The following is a 16,657-nucleotide window of genomic DNA, read 5'->3' on the forward strand; positions in this document are numbered from 1 at the left end:
CACCCACATGTACCATAATTAGCTGATCTATTTCAGTGGTCTGAACCAGCCCAGTTTAGAATATTTCATTTCAATTGATTGAATATGTTTAATAAACACGATCTTAATATGTTAGTTTGTGTCTAATTTAAAGAATTTGGCAAAAAGATCTACAATCATATAAAGATGAATCCTCTTTTCATTTATTTTTTCCCTGAAAGAAGCTTGCTGCACAGCAAACAGTTTTTTTCTCTGCTTCTTCACTTCCTACCAAATTCAGTGGGATGTGGACATGTGCTTAAGTGCTTTGCTAAATCATGGCATAACACTATCAAACCTGACACATGGCCATAAACCACCATGTCCTCTTTCAAAAATCGCTTTAAATAAAACAGGCTGAGAATGTCTTCAGATACATTAAAATAAGGAAGCAAACTAAATGAGAGGGTACAGAATATTCAGTTCAAAATAGTCCTCCCTAAGTACTGTATTTTTACAAACAAAGCTAGTACAGGCCCTTTGTTCTTGAGTTAAGACTTTTGATAGTCCCTTCTTTTTTAATGCAGTATAGACTTTGGTTTGAAGAAGGAACTTAATGTGAAAAACAATCTGTGCTTCTATTTTTACACAATTATTTACAAGTAATGAAACTTTGTTCCTCTCTACTCCTGAGACTTAAATGATGGTTTCTTTGCCAAGAAAAGACTTTGTCAACAGACAGTAATTTCCAGAGATGCTCTCAGTTGTTCCAGCTCTACTGCAGTTCTGTCAGTGACAGCAACGTTCAGATTTGTCACAATTCTGTCTTCATTTCAAGAGGACATGGCCCTCAAGCAGTGCAACAAGGCTGCTACCAGAGCAGGTTAAGAACACCTACAAAACAGACTTCCACTTGTTAGTCACCTCTGTTTTTCTGAGCAAAAACTGCAATATTTCCTTCTTTTAACCTCACACACACACACAAACATCCGCCAAGGGAGGAGAAGAGAGATGAATATGAAGATCAAGGGTTTTCCTCAAACATTCAAAGTTTGGGTATTTAAAATTCTCAATTTTCAGAAGTTCATTTCCTGCTTTTTGCCAGACTGCGGTAAAGTAAATGACTGCCAAAATATACCTTCCACCCTGATATCTTCCATTTCCCTACTCTGTAACCTCCCCAAAAATGCTCCATGTCACATAACTCACCTTCTGAGAACCATGTTCAGGTGCAATAACATTTTTATACAGATATGCAGTTTTTCTACTGACATGTTGTTTTCATTAATCTGAGTCTCCGAGACTTTCCCCTTTTTCCAGTAGTCCAAACTTGCTTTCTGCTCAAAAGCAGAGGAGGTGGAGCATTTTTGGTCCTAAATATAAATGTTAAAAGTCACTTAAAGAAAGATTCTCAATGACTGTCTTTTTTGATAGAAAAAACACAATCAAGCCATTAAAAACAATCAAAACCATCTTTTATTCCTGAGATTATTGGAAGCATAAAAAATTGTTAGATGTGTCACTGGTGAAAAAATAAAAATAAAAAGGCTGCAGAGGTACATTTTAGTGGAAACTACTTCAATATATGTGAAGAAATTGAATAATGGAGTAGCCAGTACATCAGGTTATAAGATAAGTCCATTTAATTCTTTACATGAAATACACGTGGAATTGACCAATGTGCTATACCATAAGTTCAACAAGGTAGAGTAACTGAAATTCAGCTGGTATACACATCTCCCTCTAAATGCACATCCAAGTGCAATATCATATCATATAGTATCACCATCTCTCCAATTAGGCCAAAAACAAGGGCTGCTGCTTATTTAGAAAAAGAACATTCACTACATCGTTGCCGGCAGTGTTATTAAAATTTACAGAGAGGTAGTTAATCACCTAAAATCCTAAATTAGAAAAAGATACTGAAGCATTTTGTTAACATTACCTATTTTATATCCTTAGACTTGCTAGTATAACAATGTTATTGCAGTATGGAAAGCGTATGTAAATGAGTTACTATAATCTTTAATTACATATGCAGCGTTACAGTGTGACACATACAAGCTTCATCTGCGTATTTCCTGTTTTTTCAGTTCCTAAATATCACCTTGCCTTATTACTGTACACATACGAGTGCAGCTTACAACACCAAGCACCCGTAGCCTACCTTGGCCATGATACAAAACTCTTTTCACATTGCAATTTTTCTTTAATCTTTCAAAATTTTAATTGTGCTCGCTGCTATTTGAATGCCCTGTATATTGTGTTCCCTGCCTGGAATTACGGATGCCAAGTCCAGCCCGGCTCCCTGTGTGCTTTGCTGCCATACAAAGTGTTGCAGCTGCAGGACAATAGTAATAGGCACAACAATTAGCCCATTCTCTACAACTATTTGCTTAGCCCTTTCCGCCCTAATATCAGCGGGTGATATGTGCTTGCTCATAGCCCTGCTGATGTCCTTAAGGCCCGTCCTTCATAATTAACCTATTCTATATTTGGATTGTGTCAAAGGAAGCATCGGTGACGTCAAGCGGAGACCACGGTTTTCGGCGAGGCCGAAGAGGAGGAGGTCTCCCCGCGGGGCTCCCTGGGGACCAGCCCCGCCGCACCACGTAGTCCCCGGATCCCAGCGGTGGTTTGCTGCTGTCTGGGGCGTTTGGGGCTCTACACCTTCATAAAGCAAGGTGCGGGGGGAAAAAAGGGTTCAGGAGCCAAGGGTTCACAAGAAAAGGCATTCGTGCAGCCTTGTTGGATTTTGTGCAGGATGACAGTAGTCCCAACAGCAAAACGTGTTTACACGAGGTGATTTTATGCCGTAGGAGAACTGTGGTCTGTACTGAGAGGAGGCACAGGAACTACAGACAGTCCTAGCTAAGAAGGTGACAGCATCCCACTGGCCTTCCAACATTAACTTACCAACAGTTAACTTCTGTAGCTTTTATCCGAGGAAAACTGCCCCTGTGGAGTGGATCTATTTCTGTACATACATTTGCTCACTTTTCTCTGGTCTTTTATTTGAATTTGCGTTTCTTTCTTTCCTTCCTTTATTTTTCTTTCCATGAAAGCTAGAAGAAATGGTCATTCCTGAGATACTCATCTACACTTCAAAAAGCATTTCCTTTGGCTGAGCTGAATTCGGATTTTGTCAACAAAATTCCACTTCACTGAGTCACAATTGTGATTTTTTTCCCCATTAGCACCCATTTTCATAACACGTAGGCACAGTACAAGACGAAAGAGTAAAGCAACTGCAGCAGGCCGTAACCGATTCAGAGTGAGCCGTGAAGTGTGCAGTGCTGTACCAAAGCCAAGCACCACCTCAAGTGTCAGAGCGTTCAGGAGCTCAAAACTGGCCAAGAACAATTCGAACACAATGACAGAAAACTACAGAAAGTTACATCTACTTCCAGGATATCTTCAGAGAGGTGAGGCAGGTTTATAATTAAGCCGCACGGACTTATGACACGGACAAAAAAACAAGTTTTAACTGTGACAAACTCTTTCATTCCAATAAAAAGTGTTTTTACGTGAGAATGCAAGGCCCCAGTGCTCAAGAAGTTACTTTCTACTGATACTGAATAATTCCTAACAAGCAAAGTTCTGTGGCTAAGAAAAAATAAAAAATAAAAAGAAATAAGGTGCTACATTTTCCGTAGCATTGAGAGTAAGTGCCTGTTACGATGCTACACGTTACTCCCCCTCATACGGACAGCCTAGGAGTAGATTTTGCTTCTGCTCCTCAGTCCTTCAGCTCTCGTGTTGCCTAACGTGGCTCGGAGTAGGGCGGATGAAACGCTGAGCGAGACGTCAGCAGGTAGCCTCCACCCACTGCATGCAGATGGTATCACACACAAAGCACTCGCATCTTTATTTTTTTTAACCTAATCTCTATTTTTAAAGAATCACTTTAGTCCTGGGAACGCTGTAAATAAAGCTGGGTTCCAGTAGCAAGTAGAGTTCATTTCAGATGGCTCTTATGAAAACAACAGAGCTAATTATACTATAGTAATTACCTGAAAATTATATGTATGCTGTTTTTCCACCAGTCGATACTGCTATTTTTGAACTTTGCATTGTTCTCATGGATTGCTGGAGTCATGCTGTCTCTAAACGGTCTTCTCATCATTAGCTTAGCCTCTGGTTTGGGGAGAGCGCTTTAGAAGCGCAGCTGCACCGTGTGCTATTTAGCCCAGATCTTTTATGCTTGGCTGCACTCTCCACCTCTATACACCCTCACCTATGCCATGTTTGAGAAAACATTTCCATTTTAACTGTCTTTTGAGTATGGATTATAAGACTCTGACATGACAACAGGGCTCTAAAACAGCCTCCAGTTAAGGTTTACTCCTGCACGTTAGAAGACGCGTGTCCGTTCTGTCCCTCCAAGCAGCCCCTTCGTCCCCACGCTTACCAGGCAGGCGGGTGGGCACCAGGACTGCCAGCAAACCTCACCCTAGCCCACCGGGTGCGATGAACGGCTGCGATCATTCTGACTTTGCAGAGTCTCATTTCCTCTCCCATCCTGGGTGGGGCATGTTATTGTTGTCTATTTTTTTGTTTTAAGAGCAACCACCTGACAAAGGAAGGCAAGCGCCGCAGGTGAGTGTCGCACCACACTCCCCAGAAGGGAATGTGGTCTAGCAGCAAGAGCAGGAGAATGGGAATCAGGGATTGCTGGCTCCTTCCCAAATAGATTCCTGCCATACGACCCGATTTTGACCAAGTAAAATGCACTCAGAAGGACTCTTTATGAAATGGGGATGATGATAATAAATATCTCCCGGGACTGTTGAGAGAAAATTTATTAGCACTTGGAAAGTACTTTGAGATTCTTGGATGAAAGATGATGGAGCTGGAATGCTGGCAATATTAAAATAAATTCAAATAATCTTAATGTTTATTGCATACAGTGCTTTCATCTTCAAAGTTCTTTACTAGCATCAGTGAATTAACAAAAAAATATTAATGAAGGTCATATTTACTCATAAAATTATTCTCCCAGTGCATATATAAATAGACCTGCCTCCAGTTAAAAAATATTATTAGGAGAAAACACAAGCACCAACGCCAGTGTTGTGCACTAAATCCCTAGTGGTGCTGTCCATAGCAAGCCTACTTAGAGCTATGAATTATTAGTTTGTACTTTTAAGGAGGATAATTGGACCCCAGGTCTAATCCAGCGGCAGTGAAGTCACTGGGAGTTTATCACTGACTTCCAGGGAAAAAAATCAGGACTAAGGAAGAAGGAAGACCCCTGGTTAGAAGACACCTCTGCTGTGCTGGCGAGGGTTGTGCAAGGCTGCAGTGAGCAGGCAACGGCATTTCTCGCTGCCTGACACTGCAGGAGGCTATTGTGCTGAAACAGGGTTTGTTGTGTCTTTGGAAGAAGCCGCAGATAACTCAGAAGCACGTTGTGCTACCGGGAGCGACATGCAGCAGCCCTAGATATTTACTGTCAACGTACAGAATTCAGGGCATCCCAGACTAAACTAGCCAAACGTTGCTTGCAAGGAATTGCAGACTTTTTTTTTTTCTTTCTAAAGTATATTCTTACCGGCATAGACATCACTATCACGTTATCACTGGGAAACACAGCCCAGCAATTTACTGAAAACCAGTAAATGAGGCAGTCCGTCCAAGTGCATTATCTGCATTGATTTCAAACCAGTGCTTAAAGAACAGCAAGGGACATCTCCCTCTGTGCTTCGACTTCCAGCCACCTTCCCCCTCTCAGTTTCTTCAGCTGTAAAGATAAATAAAAGCAGAGAAAAGGCATTCTGTTATTTTCCCCCGTTTATTTTGAATTAAACACGTTTCCATGGGTCTCCTTTACTCCAGGAAATACAGAGTCGCTGCATTCTCTAGCATGATGTGCTCGGATACATTCCAGAACGTAATGGACTATAATAGATTTTTTTTTTAAATCTATGCTGCACTTCATAGACTCTGGAGGTCATTTTAGGCAGCCCATCAATGCTCGATATAAATGGTTTTGTTCAGAGTGTTTGCTGCACGCCGATCAGAACTACGCACTTGCCAGATGTGTGTCCCACAAAGCCAAAGCAATTCTCTATTTTCTCCAGACTTACTGTGAAAAAAAAAAAAAAACACATTACCTGTGAAGTGTTTTGTAGCCCAGTCTCGTCAAGACTGTATTGCTGTTTCTTCAGAGCTGGCTGAAGGCTTTGCAAAGTTATTCACAGAGTACATTGTCCCAGTTAATCTGCGATGCAACGACTTTCAGGCAAAGCTTCAAATATGTCTGGGTTTGGATAGAAATCAAATGTTACCTTTGGGAAATATGCTTGTTATTAGCATTAGACATAGCTCTTGGTTTAGCCTCCAATAACTTTGCTGAATTATAAGGGTTTTGTTATTGGTGTTTTGTGTGTGTGTCCGTGTGTCCTGTGCTGATGTATCACGGTTGGACAGGCGCTGTTTTTTAGCATTTACTGTTTCTGGTACTACCAGGGCTTTCAGAAGAATTTGCAAGCATTAACTATTTTATGCAACACCTAGCACATGGCAAGGATCCAGTTAAGAGCATATCTCCTCTCTGATGCGGTCTCACGAGGCTGGCACGCTTAGACACAGGTAGCATTTTGCAGGACAGACAAAACACACGGGCAGGAGACAGTATTTCTATTAGCAAATAGCTGCAGAAAGCAGTTTAATGACAGACAAGACTGACATCCAGACAAACAGCCAAGGTCTTTTTATAACCATGTGATCTTTTCATAATCCTCCATTTCTCTCCTAGATCAACAGGTTCCTCTTTATTTGTCATTGTCAGCTCTTCGCACAAAGAGCCTTTTGTCCGCAGCTCCGACCCAAACACACCAGATTTTTGTGGCCGTGCTTGGCCGTATGCTTTTAAACGGACTAATGGGCTCCCAAGCTATAAAACAGGACCTTGACCCCAGGAGGGGAGGTGGTTGTGTGACAACATCGCTCTGTTTTGACATCATAATTCATCCCTTGTGCAGCTCTACTGGCAAAAAGCCCTTGAACCCGATCCACTCCGGCGCTGGTGCCACGGGCACCGCCACGGGCACTGCAACGACAGCAGCCTCCAACACCACAGCTCGGGGCAGGGAAGACCCCAGGCAGTCCGTAGCTGCTGCTGCTTTATGCTCTGCCTCTCGTGCCTCCTCGGGAGGCAGCACGTGCTGCAGGAGACACCGCACTGGCCCCACAGCTCTGCGCCCCGCCGCCGTTTCCGTGTGCGCTGCTCCCTAAAGCCCTGCCGCGGATGCAGTGCGGCGAAACGCCGTGTTCTGGGCAGAGAACAGGACTTTCCCAGTCACCCCAAAAACGCACTGCCGAGGAAGAAGCCGAGAGGCAGTAAGAAGCAAGCCTTCTCAGCTTGCTGGAGCGCAGCGCCACGTGGCGCTCAGCCTGCCTAAGGAAGGAGGGCGCAGAGGGCTGCTGCTGGCTTGGGTGAACCTCGCTGCTGAGGTTCTGCGGCTGAACGCAGCACGAGAGGAGCTCATGCCCTTTAACTGGCACTCATTCCCTACTGTCACAGAAACCCCTTTGTTTTCCAGCGGAAACAGCTCCAGAGCCAAATTCCTACCTGTGTCTCTCGGGGTGTGCCTTCGCCCCTCTGCCACATCAACGACCTGGGGTTTTGCTCAAGGTGAAACCGTCCCGGAGCTTCAAGGCGTCTTCTTGAGGGACGTGGTGGCGTGCAGGGGAAAAAGGGAACCTGCTCTCTTCTAGTGCCCTTTAATTCCTTTTCCCCTTTCAATTCTTTCACCGAGGCTTTGTGTTTAACAAACCCGTCCCCCACAGACAGGGCTGCGTGTGACCCGTCTCACTCGGGAGCCACTTTCCCTTGTATTTCACAGAACTCGCAGGGTTTTGAGAGCTGACCCTCGCCATTCGCCGGTGCTGCAGACGAGGGAGAAGGCAACGAGCCTCTTATCTCCCCTCAGCCTTATCAGAGCCTGGCAGCCGGGCCACGCTGGGGTGGTGCAAGGGGGAGGACGGGCAGCAAGCCCAAAGCTCAACGTGCCGGGCAGAGAAGGGGAAACCCTGCACCAGCAGCACCTCTCACATTACGAACCTCTCCATCCTCGGGGTTAGGGGTAGGCACACAGTGCCCCAGTCCCCCAGCTCCCACCACCTGCACAGAGCACCCCCCACACATCTTGCGTGGCCTTCCTGACCCTGGAAGTGCTCTCAACCTGACCAGAAATCTGCCTTCCCCGTAGCATTCCGCAGTGATTTTCCTGTGTGAAGCAAAGGAATAAATGGGCGAATTTAGTATTAGGCCTAAAAAGCAGGGTTGCACAAGATCCTTTCATTCTGACGTCTCCACCCAGCAAACTCTTTCAAAACAGTAAGTTCTCTCTTTTGGTTGAAATTTCCTCTTTTAAAGCTGGAAGCCTTTCACCGAAAGGTCTTTCTTTTCTCCACTAATAAAAGTCAGCTATTAATACCATTTTTCCCCTCTTTCATTGAAGATGTCCTGCCGTTTTCTTCCGTCTAGGAACAAAAATTCTTAAAATGATACCAAGAAATAATTGGCACCTCTTAGGCAGATCGCTCAGAAACGGTCCTGCGCCCACATCTGGGCTGCCAGGCAGTGCTCAGGGTGCTACTGGGACACCACGGAGCAGACCTGGGGCCAAATTCTGTTTTGGGAAGCACGGTTATTGCGGAGATACCGTGTCAGGGATGGTCCCACATGGGGCCAGGTCTTGAGCTGATGTTAAAATCAGCTGTAGACAAGGCTAATAGCCAGAAAGCAAAAAAGAGGATTAAAAAAAAAAATAAAGCAATAAATATCAGCAATATTCGATGTCCTCCCGCATGCACAGCAGCGGCACAGAGTTGCCTCATGGTTTAAAGCTCTGGGTCTGCTTTTAGGCGTCCCGAGCTGTGGGCTGCCCGTGTTCAGCACACCGTGTCCCCCAGCGAACAGGAGTAAATGGTCAGTGTTTAACTGGGGCCTGTTCCTCTTTATCAGCTCCGTGGAGTCTCAGAGTGTTCGCTCGCGTGCAGATGCTGCCCTGATTAGAGCCCGTTATCACCACGCAGCTCCACAGCAGCACGGGCAGAGCTGAGCCCCAGACCTGTCCCCTGGGGCACCGCCAGCCCTCCTCTGGTGTCCTCCTGGCAGCCTCCGGGGACGGCGAGGGGCCGCGGGCACGGCCAGAGCCCCCCGTGCTCCTCGGCAGTGGATCTGCACTGCGGTGGCACCAGGCTTTCCTTCTACCGCTTTAGTGCCTGACGCAAACGGCAGCTCGGCAAAGGGCGCTCCGTCCTAAAAACAGGAAGATGGAGAGCCCCTATTTCACATACCTGTTTCCCCCCCAAAGAGCAGGATCAGGCCCGCGTACCCTCAGGGCCCTGCACCGGGGCTGCGTGCCCCATTTGACCACAGCCAGCGCTGCGATCACTGCGCAATCGGGTAGCCAGCCCACAGCTTCAGCCCTTTCACCGTGACAAAGCTCTTGTTGTTTAACCCACGGAAATCCACCAGGTCTCAGCCATCAACACTGACCCCGCAAGCCCTTCTCTGCCCTTGCAGCAGCCCCCACAGCTCGCCTCGGGCACCCCGCTAGGTTTGGCTGAAGCAAGGACCCTACAAAGACTATTGCACGCTCCGGTGTTGCTCAGGGTGCTCGTGCCAGTTTACCACCGGGGACACAACTCCCTTGCCTGGCCCACGAGGGTGGCCACGCTGAAGGGAGCAGGAGCCACACGAGCAGGGCTGGAGCCTCTGCTCCCTCCCGCAGCCCTCCCTGCGCCACGCTGGAGTTAACAGGCGCGCACAGATTTCTTTACAAGAAGCCCCGCTTGCACTTTTAGCCTTTTCGCTTTTCTTTCAAATATTTCTTTGCCCGTGGACATTTTGGGGAAAGGGAAAAAAAAATCCACTTAAATCAACTCCATTGTTTTCACTAAACCGAACTACAGAAAGATTTCAGAACGTGGTCGTGATTTGCCACATCTGTTATTTTTATGCATTATTTTATTGCCAAGAATTTCATAAAAGGTGTTATATAACTTTGCATTGTATCACATAATTCAGCATGTTTCCACAATTAGGAGTCCACGTGAGCATTTAAGCAATGATCTTGCCCAGGGTTTTTCTGCGAATCTTTCAGCCCAGCCAGCCCAAGATACAGAGATGAGCTGTGGCTGCGGTTTCCTCTGCTCTGCTGCAAACTACGCTGCCATTTACTGACGGCCAAGTTCAACTGTGGTCCGTGCAGCACGGATCTCCTCTGCATTTGCATTTAAAAAAAATAAACATACTTTGTTTGAATCCTGTGCGCTGTTCACCAGAACAAACAGAGATTTACCCCACGGTTACATATAGCTGGATTATCTGTCTTCAAGACGCCAACAGGTTCGTTGTTCGCAAATTATTGCAAGACAAGCATTTACCACGTTAAAAGCAAAATACATTTGCTCTGAAAGCTACTGATGGACAGTTGGACCTAAGGCTGGAAAGACAATGGTAGAAAACAGTTCTGGGGGTGAAATACAAAACTGCCCTTGCTGTTCACTTGACGAGCAGCCCTTACAACACTCGGTGCTTCCCAGCTCCAGATGACTACCCAAAAGCCTCGGAACCCTCCCGGGAGACAGCCCTGTATTTCTGAATGTCCCTCTCCAGAAAATGCGGGGATTTGCTCTTTAGCCAGGCTGGGGGCAGCACGCACAGCCAGCACTCATCACACCCCAGCAACACCCCAGCGCCTGGGCGAGGAAGGCGGGTGGGGGAGAAACGAGGAGGGATCCTAAGGGAAAAGCAGCATCTCATGCACACGAGGGCTCAGGGAACCGCGGCGTGGATCTCGGAGGTCTGTGACGCTGAGTGCCACCTGGGCAGGCAGGGTTCGGCACAGCACCCATGGGTGCGCCTGACCCTGGTATGCCCACTGCTGCTCCGCAAGGTGCCTTCAGCTCCATCACCCCTTTTCCCCCCCCGTTCAAAAGGCCATGAACAGCTGGCCCCAACATCAGTCCAGAAATAGCTGCAGTGCTGTCAGGGGAGAGGTCATTTCTCATAGAAGATCCCCCCGCGGAGACTATCGCACGTGAGAGCAGGAGCTTGGGTCTGCCAGGGCTTTGTCGTGGAAGGGACGGGGTTATTCGGACACAGTCCGTGCTCTTGCTGTAGGTGAACTGCTGAGAACTTTGGAAATTTCCAGCCTGGCACTGCTTTAAATGAAAATCTCCATCTTGTTCTCCTGGGTCAGATATTCTGCATGCAGTTTCTAATTTGGACCACAGCTCTGGAAAACTTGATTAGAGCTGTGAAAATGGAATTTTTATTAGGGAGAACTGAGGTTTTGCCAAGGTTTATTTTTCAAGGGAGTAGGACCTAATCCTAGAAGTAGTTCCAGGGCTGTGCTATGCTGGATGCCCTTGCGATGGTTTATGGCAATTATGCAGCCAAACCTGGACTGACTGGTAATGTTTGCTTTGGACAAGTTGCTACAGATGGCAGGCAACTGCAAATGTACTTCCCAGCCTGGTGCAGGCATCACTGAAAACGCATTTCGTCTAAGCTGTTTTCCTCGTCATTTTACACATTATTAACGTGTTGCCAAACCCGTACTACCTAAAAACAGCTAAGCATTTAGAGGCACGGAGAGAATGCAGAGTAACACATCAGTGTTCAGACAGAAGGCTGTTAGGTGTCAGCACTGGATAGACACATCTCCCCGGCAGCTTTCTACGATCAAGTTTCTGCAAAATCAAACGCGGACCCCCTTTCTAGGTGGACGCCCTTCAGGGAATAGCACATGGGTTTCCTCCAGGGAACCCACGGGGCTTGCAGCACGGAGCGACCCTCTGGAGGGGCTTTACATCTCCGCAGCAAGCAGTAACCAGACTAAACTAAGCCATAAATCCAGGAATGCATGGGAAAAGAGCAAATTAAAACGTGCTATACTTGGCAGGTTCCTTTGCAAGCGTAGCACTCGTGAAAGGTGACATTAACGGCCCTAGCAGCTGAAGGCCGCTCTTTCTTCCAGAGCTGGGATAGCACAAGCAGGAGCAGCAAAGCCTTCCCTAAAAGCACTCCTTTCCTCTCCCAGAAGGGTTTTGCCTTGGGTGCGAGAGCTGCTGTGGCACCGTGAGCCTGTGTCCTCCCTGCTGGCAACTCAGGATGGGGAACCCACCACGAATCACCCCCAGACAGGCCAGGGGTGGGGGCAAACCAGAAGCCCCCCCACAGGGGGCTTTGGCCACGAGCAAAGCAGAAGCGACATCCCCACAGCTCTCCGTGCAAGCCCCACGCAACGCACGGTGCCCGCTGCTCGTTTCCTAGGGGGGCAATTAGCACTAATTTAGCTGCAATGGGAGAGAAGCCACTGTCAGAGTCATCCTGCTGCTGCCTCCAACGCGTGATGGGCTGGAGAGCTGGAGAGCATCCCTTCCCCAGCCCTCCCCTCCTCGGGAATCCACCTACACCAGGGTGGCAGCGCCTTAATTCCCGCACAGAAAAATAGTGAGAATTAATTTGTTAGTGTCAAATTATGCCTTCGGATGCGCGTGTTCACCTCGTACGGACTTCAATGAAAGCCTGGCCTTCACCTGTGCCGACGTGGGCCTTCGGTGTCTGCAGCGCGCTTTGAAGCCGGGCGGCGCTGGGAGGTGTGAGATGCTCGGAGCGGCGAGCTCAGCGCCGCGGCGCGCAGGCAGCGAAGTGAAGCGCACACGACGGGCACAGCGCGGGATGTCAGAGCCTGCAACTTCATTACGAGTCGGAGAGGAGATCAAAGGAAGGAGTTCTCAGCTTAAAAAAAAAAACGGGAAAATATGTTTTAAGTTTCCAAGAAACCGCAGAGTTCACTGTTACATGAGCGTAAACGTGCGATTTTGGAAGCAGCGCGGAGCTGCCACGCGCCAGCCTCTCATCCGTACGACGCAAAGTCCTGTTTGCGCCCAAACCTCCGCCAAGTTAATCAAAGCCATTCCTCCCTGCATGCGGACGCCCCAGCCTGTTTACATACAGCTCACGGCCGTCCTGTTCACACTTGTCCCTGACATACTTGACTTAAACCCAGAGGAGCCCCGCCACACGCCCCCTGCACAAGCCAGACCAAGTTGGTTCACCCAAAGCACTCGAGATGAGGGCAGGAGCAGCCTCCAGCCCGGCAAGGACCGGACCCTGGTCTAGATGGGATTTTCCCCCTAAAAAAAGGGCCGTTTCTGCCGCAGCTGCAGGTTTCGGCTCCGCCGTGGCCACCCAGGCAAACGAACGCCCACGGTGCCAGGGTGCCACCATGCCGGCAGGTGACAGCAAACCGGGAGGAGCAGTCGGTGCTGGGGAGGCTGGAGAAGTGACGCGGCCTCGTGGAGGCCAACGCCGCGTCCTGCCCCTGGGGGCGAGCGGCTGGAGAGCAGCCCCACGGGAAGGGTCCTGGGGGTCCCGGTGGGACGTGATGCCGGGGCAGGAGCACACGATGGATGGGGAGATGCAGAGGGAGCCGCTTTGTTGAGCCCAGAGAATAAAAGGGGAAGGGGAGGGCTCGCTGCTGTCCGCGCGTCCCAAATGGGAGGGTGCAGATGAGATGGAGCCTGACTCTTACAGGAGCGTGGTGAGAGGCAACTCATGGGCCCAGAGCCTGGGACAGCACCTCCTACAGCAGTAAAACTGCACGGGAAGGGCACGCTCCAAGTCGGATGAATCTTACAAGCACCTCTCTTTTATGCTTTACGGAAGCATACCACGCTAGCTGAAGATTAGACCGACCCATTTTCAAAAAAAAAAAAAACAAAAAAAAAACAGGTGATTATTTTTCCTCCCTGTCACCAACAGCAAATAGGAGCTGGAAATCAAAGAGCCATATATAAAAATTTAACACTTCTAAGATGCTTGCCGGCAAGTTCTTTGTACTTAATGATTAGACTTTCCAAGCAAACATGTCTTTTGATGATACAGTTGGTAGAACCTAAATAATCCAAGAAGGCAAATTAAGGATCATTTTCTTCACTTTTAACTTGACTTAGAGAACAGCACTGCTTCTCTGACACTGCTCCACAGATCTGCTAGGAGCCTAATACCCTTACTAAAGAACGATCACTCCTCACCTGGGGACAGAGAATCTGAAGTTATCCATAGCAGGACTGCTGGGCCATGCCCAGAGCCAGGTCCGTGACCTCGGTTCAGCCTGGGTTTCGCCTGACACCAGCATTTCACAGGAGAGCTGCTTGTCCCTCTCTGAGGTGTTGGGGGCTCAGCAAACCCGTGAGGGACGCAGGAACCTCTCAGGACAGGGAGCACAGCACCGCACAGACAGGAACCTACATCCACCCACTGCTCTTTTTCCTCCCGTCATGCAGAATATTTCACAAGCATGCTTTTACTCGCTGATGGCCGCTGCCCCACATCATAGGGGCAACACCCATCACCCCAAAACCCCACATACAGCAAGCTCCTGTGCCCCCATTCCCTTTCCTGCCCCTGAAGCTGCTTCAGGAGGGACTCGACACCTCCCTCACTGTTCACCCGGGGGCGATGGCCCAGCGCTGCCCAGCCGGGGTGCTCTGCCTGCGCCCCCCCAGGCCCAGGCTGCTTCCTCGAGGGGTAATTTTAGTATTTTTCCATGGAGCCTGCAGAGCCCCTTGGCCGAGAGCCCTGGCAGGAGCGAGCAGCAGCCCAGCGCGGCGCTGGGAACGCCATCTCCTGGCGTCCTCTGCCTCCAGCCAGCGAGGCAGCCACGGCTGAGCTGACCCCACTGCGCGCAGGTTGGTGGCCAAGCTCAAGGACCCCACGCCACGTGGGGACACTCGGCTGGTCCCAGCACGCGCTCGCACGACAGCACGAACATCCCGCATCCTCCGCGGGAGCCTGAAGCGGAGAGGGGATGTCCGGGATGCTTCGCATCGCTGCCGCAGACCTGCTCGAGGGCCTCCAGCAGCCCCGGCGTGCGCCCACGCTCCCACCTGCGGTGGCACCCCAGCTTCACCCCGAGGGCTTTGAGCACCTCTCGGAACACGAGGCCAGGCTCCAGCCAGCTGCCAGGAGTTTAACGCTGGGGTCTCTGGCATTTGCACTCCCCCCTCTGAGAGCGGCTCTGCAAAGGGGGGCTCTCAGCTAAGAGGCAGCGTGGCAGCAAAACCCAGAGCAGGCGCCGCTCCGTCACTGGGAGCCATCACGTCTGCTTGCCTCCAAACAAACAGCCTTCGCACAAGAGGGAAATAGCATATGGGGAGAAGCCTTGGCAAGGCTGGAGGTCTGGTGATCAGCTCCTTGGAGCTGCTCTGCCACTGGCCTGAAAGAACAACTCCATCAGCTGCAGCAAGCAGACCTTCTGCTTCCCCCAATTCAGAATTCATCACAGGCTCAAATACAGACACTCCAGGCTTTTTCCTGCTTTAATTATTTAAAAATCCTAACTCTGACTGTTTATTTTCATGGACTGTTACTGCGTTCAATTATTTTAAGACCAAAAAAAAAAAAAAAATATTTGAAGCCTCTCCCTCATTCTGCTACTGAAGTTTAATTCACTCTAATTATTTCATATTACTTAGACTATAATAGTTTCATAATTTCTAGTATATTAAGCACTTAATACGTTGTGTCATTTGAAGTCGCATATTAAATTCAGCAAAGTACATTTTAATGAGAGCTAAGTAGTGTGAAAATATTAATACAAGGCAAGAGTTGATTTTTGCACCCACGCTGGTACACGCCGGTGCCACGCGCAGCGTGCGGGGCAGGTGAGCGCCGGGGAGCAGCAAGGACACAGCCCCGGGTGCCTGGAGCTGGGAAAAGGGGAGCAGGGAGGGGATGGGGCCCTTCCATCACCCCTCTCCTGGGACCCCAAAGAGGAGCCCCTGGGGGTGCTGCGGCACGCTTCTCCCCGCAGCGAGGGATGGGAGCTGGGGGCAAAATCCTGCGCGGTTCCCCCCTAGGGTCGCCCTGCGCCACATCCAGCCCCCGGGGGAGCAGCAAACCCCAGAGAGCAGCAGGGGAGGCACTCGAGGAAAGTCTCAGCTGCCCCCCCCGCCAGCTCCCAAGGCCCAACCACCCCATCCCCACGAGCCACCAACCTCTCGGCGTGCAGAGCTCGGCTCTAACTTTCTCTTTACTTCTTTGCCAGAGCCTCCCCAGCTCAGCCCCCCTCCTGCGCCCCAGCAGGACGCCCCCCCCCCCCGAGATATCCCACCGGGGTCCCGCACCGCAGGCACCTGCTCGGGTCTGTCCCAGGAGAAGTCCTCGAAGAGTCCCTCAGAGCCTCGCTGGGGCCCCGAGGGGAGCCCAGGGGAGGCGGCCACCCCCCTCCACCCCCCCTTTTGTACGCAGCCGCCCCCACCCCAGGTGGTGCCGGGCAGGTGCGGGGGCACCGCCCCCCCCTGCCCTGTCCCGGCCCGGTTCGGCTCGGTTCAGTCCCGGGCCCGGCCCCGCCCGGTCGTTTTCGTGGGGAGAGCCCCCGGACCCCCCCAAAGCCTCTCCCGAAGCCCCCTGCCCGCCGGGGGGGGGGCTGCACCGCCGGCTCTGCCCACGCGGTGGCGACGCAGCCCCGCGGATCCCGGGATGCTTAATGAGTGCGAGCCGCTAATTGCGGCAGCTCCGCGCTGCGGGACCGGGCAAGGCGCGGCGCACCCCCCCCACCCCCGAACACCCCCTCACCCCCCCCATACACACACCCCCGGCCCCCGTCGGTGCCCCCACCCCCGGCCCCGACCCCCGGGGGCGCTCCCGGTACCGCAGCCCGGGGGCGCC

The 16,657-nt window shown here is 50.3% G+C and overlaps 1 long non-coding RNA gene across 1 annotated transcript; it reads right to left on the reverse strand.

The window, feature by feature from the left end:
• Positions 1–94: 94 nt before the first annotated feature.
• Positions 95–8,549, reverse strand: LOC106043686 (uncharacterized). Its single transcript, XR_001211819.3, has 3 exons — positions 7,535–8,549; positions 6,075–6,220; positions 95–5,701 (listed from the first exon to the last, which is right to left on the reverse strand). It is a non-coding gene; the product is annotated as an uncharacterized lncRNA (long non-coding RNA).
• Between the last annotated feature and the right edge of the window lie 8,108 nt (positions 8,550–16,657).

Source organism: Anser cygnoides, chromosome 11 (assembly GCF_040182565.1).
Source record: "Anser cygnoides isolate HZ-2024a breed goose chromosome 11, Taihu_goose_T2T_genome, whole genome shotgun sequence".
NCBI lineage: Eukaryota > Metazoa > Chordata > Aves > Anseriformes > Anatidae > Anser > Anser cygnoides.